Genomic DNA, 22,004 nt, shown 5'->3' with positions numbered 1-22,004 from the left:
AATATATAACTGACTGATTGATTAATTAAGTGAGGGATGATGATGCATGTAAACAATCCTCAACTCCAAATTGAATACCCCCGGTATCGTTAGAAGCTTCGATTTTGTAGAACTAGAAAAAGTGACACTGTCGGCCCTGAACTTCAACAAGTCTCGTATCCTTGCTATCTTGATATTACCGAAGTGGTATCTCGTTTATTATCAAAGTGATTGATGAGAACGTTAAGTAGAAATCCTAACAACGTTTGTTTGTGCTTGTTCGTTAGCTATAATCCTGGCTTAACGTGACTTTAAATTTTCATTATCAAGTAGCTAACGATAGAAGTTTCAGTGTACTTGCATGATTAACGAATGATTAACACGTTGAGACACATTGAAACCTGTTAATTAAATAATAATTACGTTCCGTGGGAAACAATCGATTGGGTCGTGATTTGTATTATTCAAACTATCGGTTTGAATTGTTTCGAAATATTAGAGACACTGTTTCAACTTCACACCACGTATACTTCCTTAAACTATAATCAACTAAAATTTTGGTAACTTTAACATCCACGTGATATCTATATTAGACAAATATTAGATTTTGCAAATTAATATAGATAAAAGGACTTTTATTACAATTTTAGTTACATGTTCGTTATAGATTTTCGCAGGAGCAAGTATTAAATTCTTCTAACTGTCGAAATTTCAGTCTTGTGGCAGTAGGGTCAAATAAATCGATACAGAATTGTCGAAAATCGGGTCATGGGTGAAACTATACTATAGCAGCTTTGTATTCTGCATGCATGCATTCATTATTTGAGAGGCATGGATGTTGTGGTCGGGAACGTGAAGAAAAGAAAGATTTCCGTCGTGATTAACCCTCTCAGGAATTTATTATTTATATTATTAAAAAAAAAAAATATGTCAAGGAAACATTTTCTCATTATTTTATTACTTTTATTTGTGAGAAACGGGAAAGCTAATACCTTTTCTGATTAATATATATTTTTATCGTAAACGTGTTTGATTATTGTTTTCGTTCGCGTCTATAATACAATCTTACGATCGAAACGAATAACTCGCGTGAGAAGATCGCACATCTCAAATCGAAACACGATTACATGGCATTCCTCGTTAGGATAACAAAGGGCGTTATTTTCCAAATTTTCGTAACTCTTGATGCATACAGTAGGTGTAGTGTTCGGTTGGCTTGGAATCGTATTCAGCTCGATTGCATTGTAAACTGACATCGTAGTGCTTGTGCATTGATAGCTGTATTGAAGGGAGTTATGTAGATAATGCAAGCATGATTTCAAGATATACACGCGCTTTCGAGTGTTAAGCGTGCATAATTGACCGATAAAGGTGTAGTCTATCCGTGCTAGTTCCTCTTTTGCTAATAATAGTGGATCGTGCAAAGTCTATAACACAGACGAAACTTGTTATCTTTAAAAATTCTAATATTTTATTTCAGTCTATTATTTGCTTAAAGACCGATAGAAATAAATATTTAGCATTTTTACTCGTATTTCTTGGATCAAGAATACGTATCTGAACACGCAACAGTGAAAAGCTATACAAAAGAATATTTGTATTACTATCGATCGGTATATGGACGCACGATATACAGGATATTTATAAATATTATGTAGAAATTGCTTGTAAGATCAATTATAGATGTAAAGAAAATGTGAAGAGTTGATGTACACAAATGAAGCTTAGCTTCCTAGTTATTCGGAATTTAATTTTGCGCTGGAGATGTTTATACGTATGCAGCCGCAACCTACTTTACGACAGCGTACACATTTGACCAACCGACAGGGAATGTTCAATGATGTACTACAATGTCATTCATCCAGCGAGATACTTCAATGAAGAATGTTTGAAATTCGTACACACAGACGACGTACTTCTATCAATTTCGATACGATTCACTGCACCGAAATTTTACAATAGTACAGCAGATATAGAGAATTCGAATAGAATTTGTACAGTTTTCATATAGATTCACATGATCGGAGAAGATAAATGGTTGTGCCACAGATGAACAGATAAAAGGTACAAACAATAATTCTAGATTCTTTTAATTTGGCTTAATAGAAAATGTATTCATCAAACGAAATATTAATTTAATAAACATCAGCTTAACGAATAACTGATTCTTACATATATTTTTTATTCTGCTTTCGATTTTCTCTATATTATATTAATACTTGTAACAATTCTAATACTTTCTTCGTTACTTATGGATTTATAAACTAAAGCTTTCATTATATATTAAATACAAGATCATTAACGTTTACTTCGTTCTTTATGAATTTATTAACAACTATCTTAAGGATCTTTATAGGATAGCATATCAGTCTTTACATTCTGCGAAACGTACAAGACTTCGTAAACTGATTGTCAGTTTTACTATCTTTCAGACGCATTTCATTTCGTTTCTAAATATTGTTTCCGAACTATAGTGCCTACGTTAAACAGGCAGAAAGTTAGCAGAACTATGCGAAAAGTATATCGGAAGAACGTACATTTAATTAAATGAATTAACAACATATTTAAAATTCATTCAAGGAAACGAGAATGTTGATAATATTAATTTGTTGAATTTTAATTAGCCTATTCAGCTATATACTTAAGTACGTAGCGGTAGTGAAAAGAATCATCTTCTTTAAGCACTCCATGAGCAGCAATTATTTGAGAATATGAACACTTTCCAAGATACGGCATTGTAACGTAAATTAATTCTACCCGGCGGTCAGTTTGCGTAAAATGAACATTATATGTATTTACATGAGATTTCAGTAGCTTCGTTGTATTTTTCTTTCCTACTTTTTCTTATGTTCGCGTTTTCTCTTTCTTTGAATATTAAAATTCTAGCCTGCGGTATTCGTTTTAATCCACGGTGATTTACACCGCATAAATATCATAATAATTTTATAAAAAATAATATATTAGCTGTACAAATTACAAATTATTCTGTTACCCTAATTAGTTACGTAAAATTATAACATTGTAAAAGGAGAGTTTATGATTTATAATTTGTTGTCCGTTACTGAGTGTCTACTCATACCCAAGCAAATTCGCATATACTTAATAAATTCCAAACTTGATTTTCTCAAAACCCAAGTGTTGTATTTTTGATTTGTTTCTTCATTTACAATTAGAATCTTTTATAGGTTGTATCATGGTTACCGTGACAACTTGTTGTTATTATTATAATGTTATTATTATGCAATGTGATGAATGCTTGTCGCAACATATTCACAGAACGCTATGCCACATAGCAGCGAGGAATAGACTATGTTCTGAAATTTATTAAATATTTATCAACTAATATAATATTAGTTCAAAGGTCCTGGAATACTGCTTCGTCGTAGTGAATATAAATAATTTTCTTAATTACGTACCCATTCGTACAGTACAATAAATTGCAAATTTAATTGTTGTGACCTTAAAATCCGGGACTTTTACGTAAGAAAATTAAAACAATTCCAATGCTCGAAAACGCAAAAAATAAAAATTCAGAGTATCTACATACGTGGAGCAAAGGCGAAGGATTTTGCGTAGAAAAGTAAACCGTAGTAAAGCAAAAACAAGCCAATTCACGTTTGAATTTTAGTTTCATCGTGCAGAACTAATCCAAAGCTACATTTGAACTCTAATTTTACCTCGTAAAATATTTCCCAACAGTCCTGTGCAAAGGGACGAGAGGTCATTAACGAAGATTTTTTTGGACGATTTCCTGGTTTTGACATGCGTATACACAAACTCGCAGTATAACGAATGTAGACGTACAGTCAACAATCCTCCCTCGATGTTTGCATCCCGATGAATTCGTAGAGCATATCAATCTGTAGCAAAAGTTCTCAAATTCACAATTAAATCATTTTTTTCTACCACGTTAAAGTTATACAAAATTCCTTCGAAATAGGTGAAATATTTCTCATAATCACATCCTGAAGATTCGAAAGTGACAAAGCATTTAAACAACGTCGCAAACAACGAAAAAGTCACGTTCGTATCGTAAAGTTGGTCTGTATCGGGAATTTTAACGTACAGCAATTTTGCATAATTTACGCGCGATAAATTTTTCATAGATGCGTGACCTCGAGTGTTCCTCAAGCTCTTGCAGGTTTTTGGAACAAAAAGAAAAAAAAAGGAAGAAATCGACCGAGGTCTGAGAAAAATTTCTTTCAAGATTCCCGCTTATATGATGAAATTGCTGGAAGGGTCAAATCGAGTTGTACGAGAAATCCAATTTTACGCGTGCTCTCATCTGAATACGATCGTTTTGTATTGTTTCTTCTTTCTTCTTTTCCTTTACTGTTCGCTGTTTTTTAAATCAGTTATGCAAATCAACGCAGGGGGATCGTTTGCATGTAACGTTTTCACATCGATACGAAGCGTTTGCACGTTAAACTGGAATGGAGTGGTAATTTTGTCACCGATCTGATCTCGATAGGCGGATAGTGTTATACAAATTACAATTTGAACATTGACTTTCAAGCGTTTCGTAGATTTGCTGATACTATTCGATCGTTGCTGCTGAATTTGTATCTGTGAACCAAATTCTGGTAGCTCGGTGATTTGTCGATATCTTTTATTTTCTATGGAAATATGTGAATTAGAAACACGTGAAAAAAGAAGATTTCACTTCAATAGACTAGAAATACTGTAAATTACTACGATATGCTTAATTAGCATAGGAATGAAAATTAAATCTTATCGCTTTTAATAATCAATAATCAAGTATGTTAATAAATTGATAACAAAAGACAGTATATATATGTACAGCTATTTCTATATACATCTCATTAAATGTATCGTATAGTGTGTATTTAATAAAATGTAAGAGGAATTAGTTATTTGGTTTCGGTTCAATTTTCGTCATATCGATCATCCAATTCGATGAATATAGAAACTATCTGAGCTTAACTTCCATAAAATATATGATTTGTCCACATTTCTCAGGTCGAAATTTAAAATAATATCAAAAGAAAAATTAAAAGTGTAAAGAATTTAATTAAATTTTATTAAAATTCCCCTTCTTATAATGAAATTTTTTTACTGAATATTTTGCTCGTTTTCGAAGCGAATGAAAATGATTCTTCTTATTATTTCAATAAATTTTCGATAAGTACTATTATATATGTATATATTAGACGTATGTATTATTACATATGATAATAGAAATTATACGTGTTGGTGTATCTGATTTAGTAGTACGTATCAAACAAATTTTCTGTCATTTGATTTTAATAAAATATTCTAGCTCGTATAATTCCACATGAAAATAAAATTGTACTAAAATGTAATTTATTTCATTTTTATTGCAGTAAAATGTTCGAATAATGTTTAATATAGACTGTCGAATAAATGTTTCATTTGATAAAACAGTCGAATATTCGTGTTACAAATAAAACATATGCATCAAGTTGTTTATGAAATAATATGAGCTCGAATATGAAACCGCAATTGTTGGAAACAGCAAATTCAAATAAAGGTGTACGTATCGTCACAAGGACGGACAAAGGATTCAGTTACGTTTAAAAATCAGATTTATTCGAATGAATTTCTCTTTGATGATTATTCCTCGTCAATTCTCCGTTATGTTTAATTTTGCCATAAATAACAGTATGATTTGTTTATGTCATGCGTTAATATATCATACAATTTTATTAGTATATAATAAGAATTAATTAGAAAAAGCACTATTCTTAAATTAATTCACACTCTAAAGTCAACATTTTATTTTGTCGAAAGTTGCTTCGTGACTACATTCATTTTTTTTAATTATTAATCTCCTGTTTCATGTTGCACTAATGTATAAAAGCCGTCGATACCATCTATCCTTGTGTCAAAAATCCATTAGTCGATACGTTTCAGAACATTCAGATGTTTTCAATTTCTATATACATTTCTGCCCCCCCCCTCCTCCTTTCTTTCACATTATAATTCTGGACAATTTACTTTATCCAACGATTTAAATTTACGTTTTTCGAGGAAGCTATGCTCATAAAGAACTGTTCTTATTTTCGAACATAAAGGAAGTTGGTGGAAAAAAAGATTTCCTTCCTTGGTAGCACGGTCTCGGTACCTCATCCCTCGTACCCTGGTAGCTTCGCTTTACTATGCAGTATAAAACATCAACTTACCATTCTCGATTATCACCCTGCTGTCTTAAAGTGGCTTCTGTTTTGCAAGCATTACCCCGGATCCGAAGAAAAAAGTGAACCGTTACTTGAAAGCTTCTCTTCAAGTTGGTACACCTATACATGTAAATAATTCACGAAATTACATTCATGGCTGTATCTAGCCGCTTCAATTTTAGCTGCACGATATTTTGCAGTATAAGTATACTCTAACTTTTTTATCTTTGCCGTTACACTTTTATCTATCGAACGAATAAAATTATCGTATCTTAATATACTATTAAATTCTCCAGATACTAAGTATAATAATCAATTATCATTGACTGAAATTATGTTTGATTAATAAGCTCTTTATAAAGAAATTTTATCTTCTTTTTTTGATTCCTTTTTCATGTACATTCAGAATCCTATACAAATTTATTATCCAATCTACTATTACCTTGTATATTCAATAATTCAAACATTTGACCCTCATCGATCCTCTGTATAAATTTGACATGTTAAGATGAATCTACGAAAGTAAAATGTCTTGCAGATTGCTTCAGCATTTGTGAGAGACACGAACAATTTTATACTTGAATGTATATATTGGTCTTGGTTTGTTAACGTAGTGTTAGTTTGATAAATTTATTATAAAATAAATTAAATTAAAAAAAATGGAAGGTGAAAGATAAAATAAAGAAATAATGTAGTGTATCTATGTAATTTCATCTCGTTTAATGTATTAAGATGAATAATTAGCGAATTGACAATCAGAATTCTCAACGATATTAGTTTATTAGTTAGTACAATCAGAGCATAGTATTAAAATGAGAAATAAACTATACCTATATCAAAAGGAAAGCAAAATTTCCATCTTCAAATAATAACAAGGATGTCTTGCATATGAATTGGTCAATTTCCATAATACGACTTGTTTCTCTTTAATTCTCAATGTGATGTGCGCTGTGTGAAAGGGTCAAGTGAATACTGTTTAGCATGTTACAATATCGACTTAAATCAAGAGGCTAACGCGTGTTTGATAAAAAAAAAAAAAAAAGAGATAGAGTTATAAATGTTGTTTGAAAATATTTAAAAGCAATTCGACATGTACTTGTCATTTAAAAAAAAAAAAAAAACGAATATTGCACAGTTTGCACTTGATATTCTGTGAGAGTTTATGCACGCAGTTTCTAAACAATTCCTTTAAGATGCGAGTATTGATAAAACGTCAATTTGTATACGAACGTCATGAACAGAAAAGAACTGTGATAGGAAAGATATTCGATGCACGCACACAATACATGATATACGGTTAGAGTGTGTTTAGTGTACGATAAACGAATCGAGAATGTAGTAAAGTAGAACGAAATCGAGAAAGGTCAATTGAACGACCTGGAACATTTAACAACCGCTTCGATAATATTTCCTTCCTTTCTTACAACAAATGGATTTAGAAAAATTTAATCTCTCTCTTATATCGTTGTATTATCGATGTTCTGCTATCTGTATATACTGTATATTATATATATGTATTTAATACATTACGATGGAATGAAGAAAAGGAGATATAAAGTATCGATCATAAAAATTCTGCGGATTACTATCCAAACGATATATTTAAAAAGTAATTATTTGGGTAATGTACATTATCTTTGTGAGATTATTTGTTATTTCGCTTGAAAAATTTTATTGACTCAAATATGAAGTTATCTGAAAACGATTCATTTGAATTTCACACGGAATAAAGTTACTTTCTCCATGTTATCCGTCTTCTATGTTACTAGTCAATGCGACTTTTCAATGACTCATTCGATGTTAAAAATGCACTTCAAATCTATCGTTCTATCATTTCGCAGAAAGTGCAATGAAACTTACTAATCCAATCTTGTGAAAATCATATTGTGGGACATATTCTGGGAAGAAATTCTCTAACTCGACATCCCGCGCGAAGAAAGTCAATTCGAGATATGTTGCGGTAAGCGTCAATGCGCGAGTACGAACTATGCGGAATTATACATCATTAAACCGAACATCTCTGACTAAACAGAGCCAATCGCTTGGATGGAAGAGAATCGCAACGGTTGCAACAGGAGCCCTTCGCCGGCGGGAGTTACACTAGAAATCGCTTTGCGTCTTCCAGCTGGAAAATGCTGAGTCGGTAAAGGAGCCGCCCACTGTGTAACATTGAACAGGAAATTCGTAACAGCCTCGGGATGTCGCGCATACAGAACACATGGTATATACGATAAATATGTACTCGTGTTTTGTCAAGTAAAAGCTATCTTTTCAAATATTACCAGGCTGAAGAGTCGACAGTTTCACGGTTTCCTGAAATGCGAATATCTCAGCCGTGGGCATCGTATTCAAGTGGAAATCCGCTGCTTTTGAAGCAGCATTTTGAAGGACGCGCGAGTCAAATAGGTAACCACCGTGAAACGTCTAATTCATCCTCAAACGTCCGCCAATCGCGAGATTTCACATCTGACGCTGCTCCATCACGCGTTATTTCGTAACAATTCGAATTCGCTTTCGCGATCTTCGCACGTGATACGATTTTTCAATGCGTAGCTTGCTCCTCTCGACGTACCAATCGTTGCATTCGAGAAATCTCTGGATTAGTTGATATATAAATGGTGTACAAATATTTTTCGTACAGTATGTTGCTTTTTTCTTCTTTTTACCAACTAAGAAGAGTAGAGAAGATATAAACTAGAAAAATATTTCCAAATTGCGGTTTATATCATAGTACCAGTTTTAGTTTGATATTCTTCCTTATATAGTATATATATATAGTAGACAGTGTATACAATATATGTACGTATGGGAAAATAAATGGAAAAATAATATTGTAGATCGATAAAAATCTCATATAGACAAGTCACGGTAGAGTTGTACAGTGTGCCAGACGTGCTTCGCCTTTAAAATCGAATAATACTATTATTATAGATTTGGACAGGTTTGCAAAGTCTTAGATAAAACAAAACCTAACATGTAAATATTCTGTATAACATTATTGATTTATTTATTACTTTTCTACTCGCTTTTAAATAGGGATGATAGAGATAGCGTAATAGGTACCAGTGGTACTCCATTTGTGTGAACTCGTCGAGGAACAAACAGTTCGTGGAACTGGAGTTCATACATATAATAATAGGAGTTCACTGATTCTCCCTGCTATCTATGATTTCTCATTCAAATAATAGGAGTTCGTGTTCAGATAAGTGGATTCAATTGGCAGGAGTTTAGTTAATCGGACACTAACTAAAATTTCGTACTAATGAATAGAATTCAGATACACGGTGTTCTACCGTAATCGATAATAACGATACGAGACAACCGATGATCTTAATGGCTATAATCGTGTTTCCTTAATACGAAAATGTTTTATGAAATTAAGAGCCTGATTACACGAATGCAAAAACTGATATCTCTAAGAGATGAGAGAAAAGACTCTAACCACAAATATATTGACCTAGAAGATATTAGTGGGAAGAAAGTTTGTTCTGATTCCTGTACCTTGGATTATTCGGTGATCCGTATTTCCGTGTTTGTATAATCAATCAAATGACGAATGATTAATTAGCCGCATAATGCGAAGAGCTGAATTGCGTGATTGAAAGAGTCATATTTGCACGCGCATCTACCTGTATGCATAGTAAATGGAGGGAAAATGTACCATTAATGCCATCTGCGATAGTATTTCGTAATACTTATGATAATATTTCATATCATTTACATGAAACAATTACCGAAGTCTTGAACAAAATGAAATTAAGCTTATTCTACCTGATGATGAATATTTTCCATTTCATGTCCATCAGGATTCGTAATTATTGTGCAACCGTCGTTTTCTATCACATTTTCACTTTAGAGAAACTTTTAATTACAACTACTATTAATTTAGGACCACGTCACAGTTCTTGCAATTTATTTTTAAACTGAAGAAACATTCGTTGCTATTCAAAACATTTTATTTAATTGCGAAAATTAATGAAGAAGTAAATACTCGTTCAAACCACAACGATCGAAGTTAATGAAACTTGCTTTAAAGAAACAAGCTAATAAAAAGAATAAATATAATAAAAATACAAAACCGCGAACACTCTTACCAATTAACAAAATAAATATCAGTTCGAAACATTGGATAGCTAATTTTGAGAATCGATGTAGACTGTAGGAGCTGAGGATTTCAGGTTTCACAGGAAATTTCACATCATTGCCAAACTTCTATTCATGCTTGGGCATTAAGGGGAGTATCGTTCGTTCGTTCTCTAAAGAAGATCAGGCCAAAGGTACAATGTAAGAGAGGTGGAGTTATTTTCAGAAAACGTTGGTAGTTTCAATCAGCATCATTTGAAGCGGAAGGCATTAGACTCCCTCTCATAGTCTGCTAAGGAACGAGACGCAGAAATGGAGACAAACAATAGCATTTCATAGAGTTTACGTAACATGTTGGATGCATTTCAAGTCTGTATTCCAATTCAGAAGCATTTCTATTCACCTTTGACATTTATCTATGTCAATATCGAAAATAACAATTTCGGGGATATATTTGCCAGGAAACTCTGAAAATAAATATGTATATTCAACCTTGTTTTTCAAGGTTCAGACGGTATTAATTGTACCAGAGCCACTTCTGACAGATGCCAGTTTAATTCGTGTTATTTTACTATTTTATTAGTTTAATTTTGTTATTCCACTACTTCAGAACACGAGTTCACTCTTACGCCTGAATGCATTGCAGCGTAAACGAGAAATAACATTTGATGAAATACGTTGAATAAATTCAGGCATAATCTAAGAATCTCATCTTTAGAAAAATATACATCACTAAATGTTAATAACTATGGTAAATTTAATACGTTCTATTATATCGCTTTAGCTGATCCTCTCGACACGCGATTGCTTTAGATATACAATAGACTATACTTGTCATTTCATGATACACTCGCTGTCACTTCCAGGTCGAACACTCCCGTCGATCATGTCACGTGGTGCAATTTCGTCTCGTTTTGAACAAGTTTACATTCCGTTAACTTTACACTACGGAGATGAAGAACAAAAGCGGAAGATATCGACAGCAGAAAAGTGTTTTAAAGGATAAACGCAAAAAACGAATGGCAAAATATTTACACCTTTCTACCATGCAACGTCGTGTATATATTTTTAAAATTTGAAAGAATTTCTTGACCCGCTTATGTAAGCGATACTTTAAAAGATTAATGGAATTAATAGGAATAAAGAGATATTTTTTGGCAAGCCCTTTACGATTAATATTAAGTTTTGCTTCTATAGCTGAATTCTTGGTTCATTAAAATGTCTCACTTACAACATAACGTAATTCATATAATAGTAATTTAAATTTATAGCGTTTAATATCAATTATTACTAACCATTTCCGATAATAGAAATTAATAGGTTCGTTGATCACTGCATTGTTTCCCATTTAGTCATATAATTTTACCAGAATTATATTGTTTCACAAAATATCTCATTTTAGCAATCACCAAATATTGAATCATTATATAGATATCCGTAATTCCGTATCTATCTATTGTAGCTGAGAAATCACAATTGTATATGTATGTAGTAACTTTTATACTACATCTAATTGTAATTCAAGATTTTCGCTGACACGTGTATTCATACGTTCTCATACATTCGAACTTCTTTCTTTGCTATGACAAAAATATCAGAAACTACAATAATTTCAAAATCAAATTAAACGTTATATAATATTTTCTTGCATGATATACAATATATAATATAACACATGAGAAAATAAATAAAACGATATTGCAGATCGGTACAAATATGATATAGGCCGACCACAGTAGAATCGTCCAGTCTTTGTCAGACGTGCTTCGACTTTAAACCGAATATTGCCATTATTATAAATTTCATATTGTACTTACGTCACAATTCAAATTAACGATGAATATGAAAATAACATTATATTACTAAAATTAATTCAATGCAAGATTTATGCTCTTTTGCAACAGAGAAATAATTTTTTGGATTTTTTTGATATATGGGTCGTTTACCATTTAAAACCGTAAAGAATCACGCGTCTCGTAATATTATTATTGTATTGTTCACTTTATAACAAAAATTATACGTAGACAGAAGAAGAAGTCGTATTTGAGTTGGACAAATTAAAAGTAAAGCAGAATGTGGAAACAAGTCCTTTGTCAAACAAACTCCTGCAGTTTAATTTATTTCAATTTGCTTGTGCGAGGTGAGTGCGTTGCGTAATTAAGCTCGTAATGCACAGTAACACGGAACCACGTGCTCGCTCTCCGATTAATTTCTTCATTAATTTAACACGAGAATGCGTAGCAAATTAAGGAGATCTTGATTTTTTTCGTAGAAGCTTTGCACAGCTGTTCCAAGAGAAACTTTTCTTTTTATACAACAACTTGGAAATGATCATGTGCTTTAAATAACGCGTTTAATTCTTTTCTATTTCCCTATTTCTATTTCTCTAGTACTGAAAGAATTCAGAATTTTTGATAAAATTTAATTAAACAAATCGGTAGGTTAAACGTTTGGTATCGAAATGTTAAACTTTGGTATAACATCAATTTCTCAACGTACACGTAGTATTCTTTATTATCTTTTGCTATGATGGTTCTTCTCAAACAATTTACTTTCAAAGTGAGGAGGCCCATACAAGTCATAGTCGTTCACATGTGTGAAGCATGACGTATATGTTATGTATGTATATATTCATATGTTCTTGTCATGCTCCATATCATCGAACTTATATAGAAACATTTTCCAGCTGCTGTGGCTGTGATTCAGCTACTTACGTTTATTAAGTATTACTATAAGAAGACATACACGTGCATATGTATAGAAAATTACATTATACAGCAGAAAATATCGACGTTTAGCATTTATATCGATCGAAAAGTGTACAAGGGAAGAATACGATAAATCAAATTTTCTATTTTTTACGGGACAACGAGTTTAAAACGGGTTTAGAATTTAGAACATTTGAAGATATTAAGATATTATTTATCTAAATTATAAATTTAGCTGGATCGAAAGAGGTTTTCGCGTTTATAATTATTTTATATTTTTAGACATTAAAGTAGAAGAATTAATAAAAATGCACTTATCATGTTTTTTCTGTGATTTTAAGGTAGGAATTGTGAAACACGGGAAAGGATCGATAATTTCTCTAATTTTATTTTCTGTTTTATCCTCTCGCCGAATCTCATATCTTTTTTATAACTATATCAAAGAAAATAGTTGCCAACCTATTGGCATTGTGTTATCTCGTCGTAAAATTCTAGGAAAGGTAGGAAAGTTAGAGAGTGGAAATAAGATCTTGAATTGTAAGTATTCTCAATCAGCGTAGATTTAGAAACTCGTGCGAGATAAGTTGCAGCTGTTGAAAGTGTTCGGCGTTCTATTGATCAAACTTTGGTAACATAGGTACTTCCGAAATCTAATTTATCAAGTATTTAATTATCATCTATTTCTGCTAGCCTACAATTGAACTCGACTAAAGCTTAACGTATATTGCTTGATATATTTCGCATCACGTGTTTTAGGAAACTGTTATACAATCGTATTAATAAATATTTGATAAATGTTTAACATATCGACTGATTTAATAAACAGTTAACATATCGATTCGATAAACAATTTGAATCAAGAAGTGTATATTATCAGGTGATATATTTAATATCATCATAATGAGTAAACGAATTAAGAAATCGATAAGTTTCTAAACACGTGCTTGTATTGCAAACAAATATCGTAATTGTGTAATTACACCCTTGACCTATCAGCGACAATTTTCTTCTCGTCGATAAACTGAACTGTGTGAAAAACTAGGACACTAAAATTAGTCGTTGCTTTGCTCGACTAAATTATCCACCGATTTCTTCTTTCCCGATTTAAATACAGTAATATTCAATGAAAGGATTCTATTTGTACTTCCAAAGTGGCTATGTTTTGCTCTGACGTCTTTGCTCCGTGATCAAGTATTCATGCGCCTGCAACTTAAACGGTAGAGTTACAATTGGGAAGAGATTGTTGGACACAAACCCAATTGCAAGAGATATTCAATCAGAAATATTTTTTCGTAACTAACTCGTGAATAATATAACATCGTCAAAATCCAACCAGTCAACCAAAGATGACTCGTTGCAAGAATATTTCGAACACGAATGTTCTTTCGAAATCGACTGATCAGAGATATTATAACAATACGTATATCTTTTTTATTAGTTATATAATTGATCTTATATAATATGCTGATATTTCTTTCTTTACTTTTAACGTCTTCCATTACATTCAGAGTATATTGCATGTTCCATACTTGAATGAAAACGTTGAAAATGACAGAATTACTTCCATGGCCGTGTTCGGGTTAGATATCTCTTCGGTTAACAGATTCAATTTATTATCAATAAATCGTGTTCTACTGATTGATGCAATCGTCGTTTTCGCTCTGATAATCGGTTTGTCCGGGATGGCACCGCATATCTGGCGGAACATAAATCGCATTCCTAATGACCAGGCCCGTATCGCTAATGCTGCTTCACGTGCATCATCCTTTTAAATCTTCCTCGCGATGTGGTTAACAACGGCAATTTATTATCATCGTCGTGATCGTTACGCTTTAAGTTTATGAGAGCAACAACGCGCCGTGATAACTTTCCCCGAATATTTGTGAAATATACGCTTGATAACGTATTTCAAGAGTAACGTGCAACGATATTACACTTTTATCCGAAATGTAGAAAATTGCAACTAATTTGCACTGCGATGTAAAGTTCAAATTACACGTACGTGTTGATAAGGAAAACGTTTTAAAAATAGAAAATCGTGCTTCGATGTTGAATCACGCGTAAACTAAGACTATTTTTAACGATTTGAAAAATAATTTCAGTGTCGTCGAAAGTTTTGGTGAACTTATAGCGTTACCTTAAAATATCGATTATTATAGTCTGCATTCGCCCGAGACAAATTTTCTGTATCTGATTTATTTATTTTATTTACTTTGACGAAGAAACATTTCCACAACATCGAATGATGACAAACCTATGATATTAATTTAACATATCGGCTGTAGTAATATCTATTCACGCAAAAGAAATCTCGTTTATCTGAGTTAACGGTTGCTTGATTTTCGTGTATTTTGTATTTACACTAAAATAAAACATGATATACGAACGAATTTTATAATATATATGAATAAATTTTCAACATAAAATGCTACAGATAAAACTGTAGTGAATTCTGGGTTACTAAAGCAGAGTAAGAGATCATTAAAGTTTATGTATCATAATATTACATGTCACTACATTCAGAAAGTATGTGCATCTTTAAGTGCGAACATGTTCATTTTGTGCATATTGTAAGGAGATTTTAAATATTTTATCTTCTGAAATATTCAATGTTCACCGTAACTGATCCCAAACGTTTCGTGTCTCTGAAAATTTCTTCCCAAGGCTTCCTTGGAAATTCGCTTCTTTCTAGCAGGACATGGACCATTCCAATCACGTCGCTGGTCTTTTAATTATGCAACAAAGGAAAATGTTGCCGTACAAAAACTACGTTTTCCTTGGCAAAATGACTAGTGGATATTTACATCAAATTTTACGAGAGTCTAGGATGATGTTAATTACCAGCGAGACTGACCTAAACTGAAATGTTCTAAAAACTTTGCAAACTTTAAAGTTCTCCGTATAACCTCTCTGAAAAAGAGCATTGTCCTCTCGCAAAACATCATCGTATATCACCAAGTATGTACATGTTTTCGATAGAATTTTGTATCTTGCAAAAACATATTTTACACGCGCTTTCTAAGTTTCAAACTATTACTCATCATAAAACATCCAGTTTCATAGAAAGAAAGATAGATGATAAAACACGTTTACCTCGCGATATTTACACCAGCTACATAAACTAGCGGCAGATATTTCTCGTCAAACTATGAAAAAGTACATTATATAGGCAAATAAATTGCACAGAAGAAACGATAAATTATTTTCCGTTCAGACAAGCTTCCAATCGATGGACGCGGCAATTAGTTGCGGAGTCGTTTTGTTTCTCAACTTCGATAGAACTTGTACCAAGAATTTCGATACAGGGAACGGAAGTACTTCGTATTACGAGAGATTAGTCCGCAGTAATTCGATTGTCGTTTATTTACGTCCACTTAAGACCACGTTCTTGAAATCACCGTGAAACACTTTCAAGAATCAACCGATAATTTGCTCGCAACCATAGAAGGACATAAAATGGTAAAGACGAGGTCTCTAGTTTACAATGTTCCGATAGAATTTTTAAGAAACGATAGAAAAATGATTCGTTCCATCGGTCGACTGTGACGCGCGAGCTTTGATCATTCGAACATATCGATAATTTTCAATTTATCTTAATCTATGTATGTTGAAATAATTACTTCAAGAAAAACTCTACACCTTTCCTTTTGTATACCCGTGACCTAGACACCGCTGTTACGAAGAAAATAGAATTTAGTGAAACAAAAAAAAATTACAAATAAGGAGAGGTCCATATTATTGTGCCCTTGAATATAAATTTTGTTTTAGGTTACAGATAGATTTCTATTGCTGTTTCTTATAGTCTTCAGCTAAAGCTACACACCAAGGTTAACTTTTTTGGTAATGTCCTTTGCTATAAATGTATGAACGTGCTCCCTATCATATTCTATTGTGTTGTAACACTGAAAGAGCGAGGATGTGGATCAGCATACACTATAGCTGTATTTATACTTATACCTATACTTATTTCAATATATTTTTTTGTTACAAATTCATTCACTCGTTCCTCTATCAAGCAGCCTCAAGAATGTATAATTAATGCATATGTGGTTGGAAATAAGTTTAGTGCAAAACGTTCGAGTTTCATTTCGTGTTTCCTTATACATAATTTATCTTCCGTTGCATGCGAAAGCATATGACTACATGGGAAGAAAACTATGTACATGCAAAGAACACGATAAGTCAAGGAAGCAGTTTTAATGTACAGTATGTTGCTAGTTAATCCTGTGTTATTATAAATTAAGTTATGCGTGAATTATAAACGGTTCATTCCGCATATGAAAACGGTATTAACTTATAATTTTCAAAAATTTGGCAATATTTAATGAGTAGCATTGGGAGAAGTGATTAAGGTTTAGGACGGTAGCGGGTTTTAAAAATCAGGTTTCCTCAACATTGACGCAACAAAGAGACACAAGCTGTTTCACTTTAAACAGCAGCATCGACTGTGCTCGCGTTTTAATGTGTCTCTAGAAAGATACATACCGTCTTTATTTCAAGGAGAGTGAAACAGTACAAAGCAAGATTGCATTGTGAGTTACTGAACTCAGACAAAACCTTAAATATTTTCTTAGGAAAGTTGGAGTCTCTCACGCGTGAAAATTGGATACCCCGACATTCTGAAGGAAACAAAATCGTTCTCTTCTCATCCTGAATAATTTTATATGCAATGAAAATCTTTCAACGCGTCTTTCAGTAACAATAGAGATTCTTACGTTTATGACATGCGTTCTTAACTGAATTGAAGTCTTAATTGAATAATAAAGTGAACACTTGGTATGCTATTGCCTGTCTCAACCAGTACATAGTAAGAAGCATTAAAAGCAACAAAGATATAGTTGCATAAAATAAAAACACGGCGAACGGGTAATTTTATGCGAAGCCGGATTATGTTAAACTAATCCGTCGCAATGTAATCAAAGGGAAGCGAGATAAAAGAAACGCGCAATTCGTCCAGCTAGGGCTGATGCGATTTGCTAATTTTACGCAATGAGAAGCTCGTATATTTCGTTCTCATCCTGTGTAATAAATGGAAGGCTTCGAGCCAGCTATGTCACAAATTAGAATGGACTGCCTAAAGACCCGTAATTATCACTTATCATCGTAGGTTGTTAAATTCTCACTGCGAGATAACGATTTTTATATGAAATCCCAACGAAAGTAATTAATTTGTAGATGATTTATTCATTTTTTTTTTTTTTCGTTTATTTATCTACTTTTTTCTTAGAACATGTTTGTATTAAAAGAAAGATGCTTGTCGTCCTCTTATTGATATAATTTCGCACAAAGGAATACTTTTGGGTGTCTAATGATGTACAGATTTATAGAAGAAAGAGAAAGGAAGAAAGAATAAGAAGGGTATACTTTTGATCAATCTTAGTATATCTTTAATATACAAGATTTTATATTTTCCAGTAAAAAAGATAGATCATGATACGTAGCTCTATATTATAAATTGGTGTGTTATATTTTACGAAGAATAAAAGAAAAGGAAAGAAAATCGGAAGCTTTTCATTATTTTGAATGTTTTCATGATAAAACCTGGACTGTACAGGTACATATTTATTCCATTCACACCTTTGCAGTAACAATGTCTTCTTTGTATTTTTATTTATACACTGCACATTATTGTTTTATAAATTCTTTTCACTGTTTCTAATAAAGAAAAAAATTGAAGGTATTCTTTGATACTTGGAACAGTCGCTTGGAAACGCTTTCTTTTACGGAAGTTAATCTAAAATACCGAGAACCTAGGAAATAAAATAATAGTGAAACTTATGTTTATTTATCTTGTGCTCCCAAGCGTCCTATAATGAACATCTAAATATAAAAATATACATATTTATCTCATACACCGCTGCGTGTCGTGTGATCTTACTTTGTCTAAGCTGAAAATATTTTTAATGTGCATGGAGACGAGGTTATATGACAAAATACTTCCATTCCATTATTACTGTGTATTTTTTGTTTATTAATTATGTTATATGAAACGACAGTAGTTTTAAGATTTGTTCCTTCAACATAGAAAGTTTCAGGCAAGTCTCTAGGTAAATTTATATTAACAGATTAACTTTACTAAGTCTAATCGGTTTTATCAAGATCATCGTCAAATGCATACGATATATTAACAAATTCTCTGGAATAAAAAGTGTAGTAACAATACGAACGAAATTTTTATTTATTAATTGTATGGATTCTGTGTATCTTTGAATAATCAAATTTCGCATAAATACACGACGATCCGTAACTAACTGATAATTCTAATTATTAATAATATCTCTCTATTTCTATTTTTCCAGCTTTCACAAGGGTAACAAATATTTTCTATTTGTTAAAAATTTGTTAAAAATATTGACTATTAATTAAAATTCCACCCAACTACTATAAAACTTTAATGAACTGTCAGAAATAAAGAAATACCACATAACTAGATTTTAACAAACACGCGGGAGAAAAGAAGAAATTGCATTTGTCCGAGTGAACGGGTGACCAGCTGCCGATACAATCTTCATTCGTAGAATATCGAAAGTATTAGACAGTCAAAGGGTAGAAACGGGCCACGGTAGATGTTTCAAAGGCTTTTCTTCTCCTATTGAGAAATCGTTCGGTTGAAATCGACGATGCAGAAAGTAGTCAACGCGCGTCCTATTCGCGTGGCTGTTTCGCGACCTGCCAACCGTTCCGTCGCCAATATCGATAGACCATTTCCCGTGTAGCTTTTCTACCGGAGATATCGCGCCGAATGAATCCGTGTCATCGTCGAAATACAATAAACATCGGCTTACCGCACTTCTAATGTCAATAAGGGAAATTCGCTCGACATACCCCCGAGTCAACGAGACTCTCAAGTCAAATAGTTCCACTGAACAAGCTTCGAGTGTGCCAGTCTAATTACTACATCTGATCCAGACTCGATCCGCATGATAATGGTAATTGTAATTAGAAAGTTGTAATTGTCGACTGCTTTGATGAAATTGTTGCCTACGAATGTACGGAGCATATGGGATTGTTCATTGAAACGAATTGTTTTATTTGAAATGTTTGTAGATTCGTCCTTTTGTCGTGTAATATTTAAAAACGAGTCTGTGTATCGTCTCAGTTATATATATTACAATTGAAGTTGATTTAGTTAAATTTTTTAGTTAAAATACAATTTGATATCGGAAATTGTGTTTGAAACTGCTTTTTCTATCGGGTACATTAAAACTAAATTTTTTATAAGACTTTAAGTTTACAACAAAACACTCTGACTCTGTTATATTTTATTGTTCTAGCATCCGAATAATATAACATCTAGGCAAATATAGATAGACTTGGATTTTAAAAAATCTGTATTAAATCTTTTGTGTTCTTTTCTATTCTTTTTGTGTTCTCTCTTCTTTGTTGTATGTTGTGTAGAATTGTAAAAATTGTTCAGCAAAATGAATACAGAGGATTAAATAAATGATAGGAATTGCAATGTCTTGAAATAAAATACATGGTCGAATAAATTTGCAATAGGGTAGCTAGTAATTTGCGATTTGCACCCTCCACTTTGTGTCGTTGTCACGAACGCCGTTGCACCATATAATCCAACCAGTACACGTACAACAACTTATGTAGTTCCATTGTACGTCATCTTAATTGGTCACCTCAACTGTTCGCTCTTCACTCGTCGAATCTCGCTTTCGCCTACTCGAATTTGGATTCATACGCTGTACACGACTTATGTATACTCTGAACAGAATATAATGTAGTTCCGTACTAAATAATACTCAACCTGACACAACTCTCGTATAGATTATTACGAGTTTCCTTTTACGAGCTGACTTTAAACAATGGCGACAAATATTATTGTAATAAATTGATATTGATAAACAATTTTCCCAAATGATAGAATATTTCGAAGATGAAATCAATTTGCATGTTAAAATTGTTCGCTTGTTTGTAGTACTGTTTTATTTGGAAAAGCATTTTATTGTCAAGTAACTGCAATATATGTATGTAAAACATACAAATAAACGAGAAACCAATTATTTACAAAACGTCACAAATTGTTTATTTTATTCGTTATATAACGCTCGTTATAATATAATAAAAGCAATAGCTACAAATGATCAGATCAAAAAGCACGAGAAGATAATAAAATAAAATATAGCTTATTCGTGAGTGTTCCATTTATTCGTACATGCACAATTGAACTAACACTATTAGCGATATTTTATACGCCGCAAATTCCAGCTTATAAGTTGTTAATGATAATAAATTCTCTTTCATAGTAGTAGTGACTTTGTCAACGAAACAAGTGAAATTTTAGAAGTCGATTTTATGAATTAAAACATGAATATTTTCCACGTTTTGATGTCTAAAATCAACGTCATGAATACTCTGGAACACCCTATAGATATTGTCGAATGATAGTAGAAATATAGAAGAAAATTTGTCGGCTTATTCATTGTATTATATGCAGGTATCAATGTATTTCTAAATTGTTTACAATTTAAAAAATAAGCCTTCAACGACATTTTTGTGCACGAACCTTTCTCATTCTTTTGATGTTATATTTGATAGAATAACATCGTGTATAAATATCGCTCGCTAATAATTAATTATATAAATAATTCGAAAATAAAGTCCCTTGAAGAGAAGTAATATCCTCGATTTTTCATTACAACAATTTCATTTATATCAATGAACAAATTTAACAAAATCACTACCCCTAATTGAAATTTTATTTCATTGAAATATTTCAAATGTAACTTTCGAATACCAACATAGCAATTAACTTCTGTCATTAATTAATTACATATTATAAACTTTGAAGAAGTTTATTATTAGCATCGTTCCCGTCAACGTTTACATAGCATTTCCAAAAATAAATCTTCCACTCAAAAAATATTGCCACCGTATTAAATATAGCCACTATAAATCTTCGAAATCGTTTGACGCGTCTATCGAGCTAGTAGCAGCGATGATTAAACGCTTGCCGATTCTTCCAATTGAATCATAACCAATTTTCGCCATTTCCTCGAATAGATCTTCGCTAACAGAAGCGAACGACATGTTGCAGTTGTACGCGTGCCCGGTCAAAAATGTT

The 22,004-nt window shown here is 32.4% G+C and overlaps 1 protein-coding gene across 4 annotated transcripts in view; it reads right to left on the bottom strand.

Moving 5' to 3' along the window:
- The window catches only part of LOC139987969 (probable G-protein coupled receptor No18), a 99,602-nt gene that overhangs the window by 43,511 nt on the left and 34,087 nt on the right, over positions 1 to 22,004 (bottom strand). For 2 of the 4 annotated variants that reach the window (XM_072004820.1, XM_072004821.1), the window contains exon 2: positions 6,144 to 6,257. The exons of the other annotated variants lie outside the window; for them this stretch is intronic. The gene's annotated coding sequence lies outside the window, so the exon portion shown is untranslated. The remainder of the gene's footprint in view (positions 1 to 6,143; positions 6,258 to 22,004) is intronic. 4 annotated transcript variants of the gene reach the window in all.

This window comes from Bombus fervidus, chromosome 6 (genome assembly GCF_041682495.2).
Source record: "Bombus fervidus isolate BK054 chromosome 6, iyBomFerv1, whole genome shotgun sequence".
In the NCBI taxonomy this organism is placed as follows: domain Eukaryota; kingdom Metazoa; phylum Arthropoda; class Insecta; order Hymenoptera; family Apidae; genus Bombus; species Bombus fervidus.
Note: the sequence above shows the minus strand (reverse complement) of the source record. Positions and strands in the feature narration are given on the sequence as shown.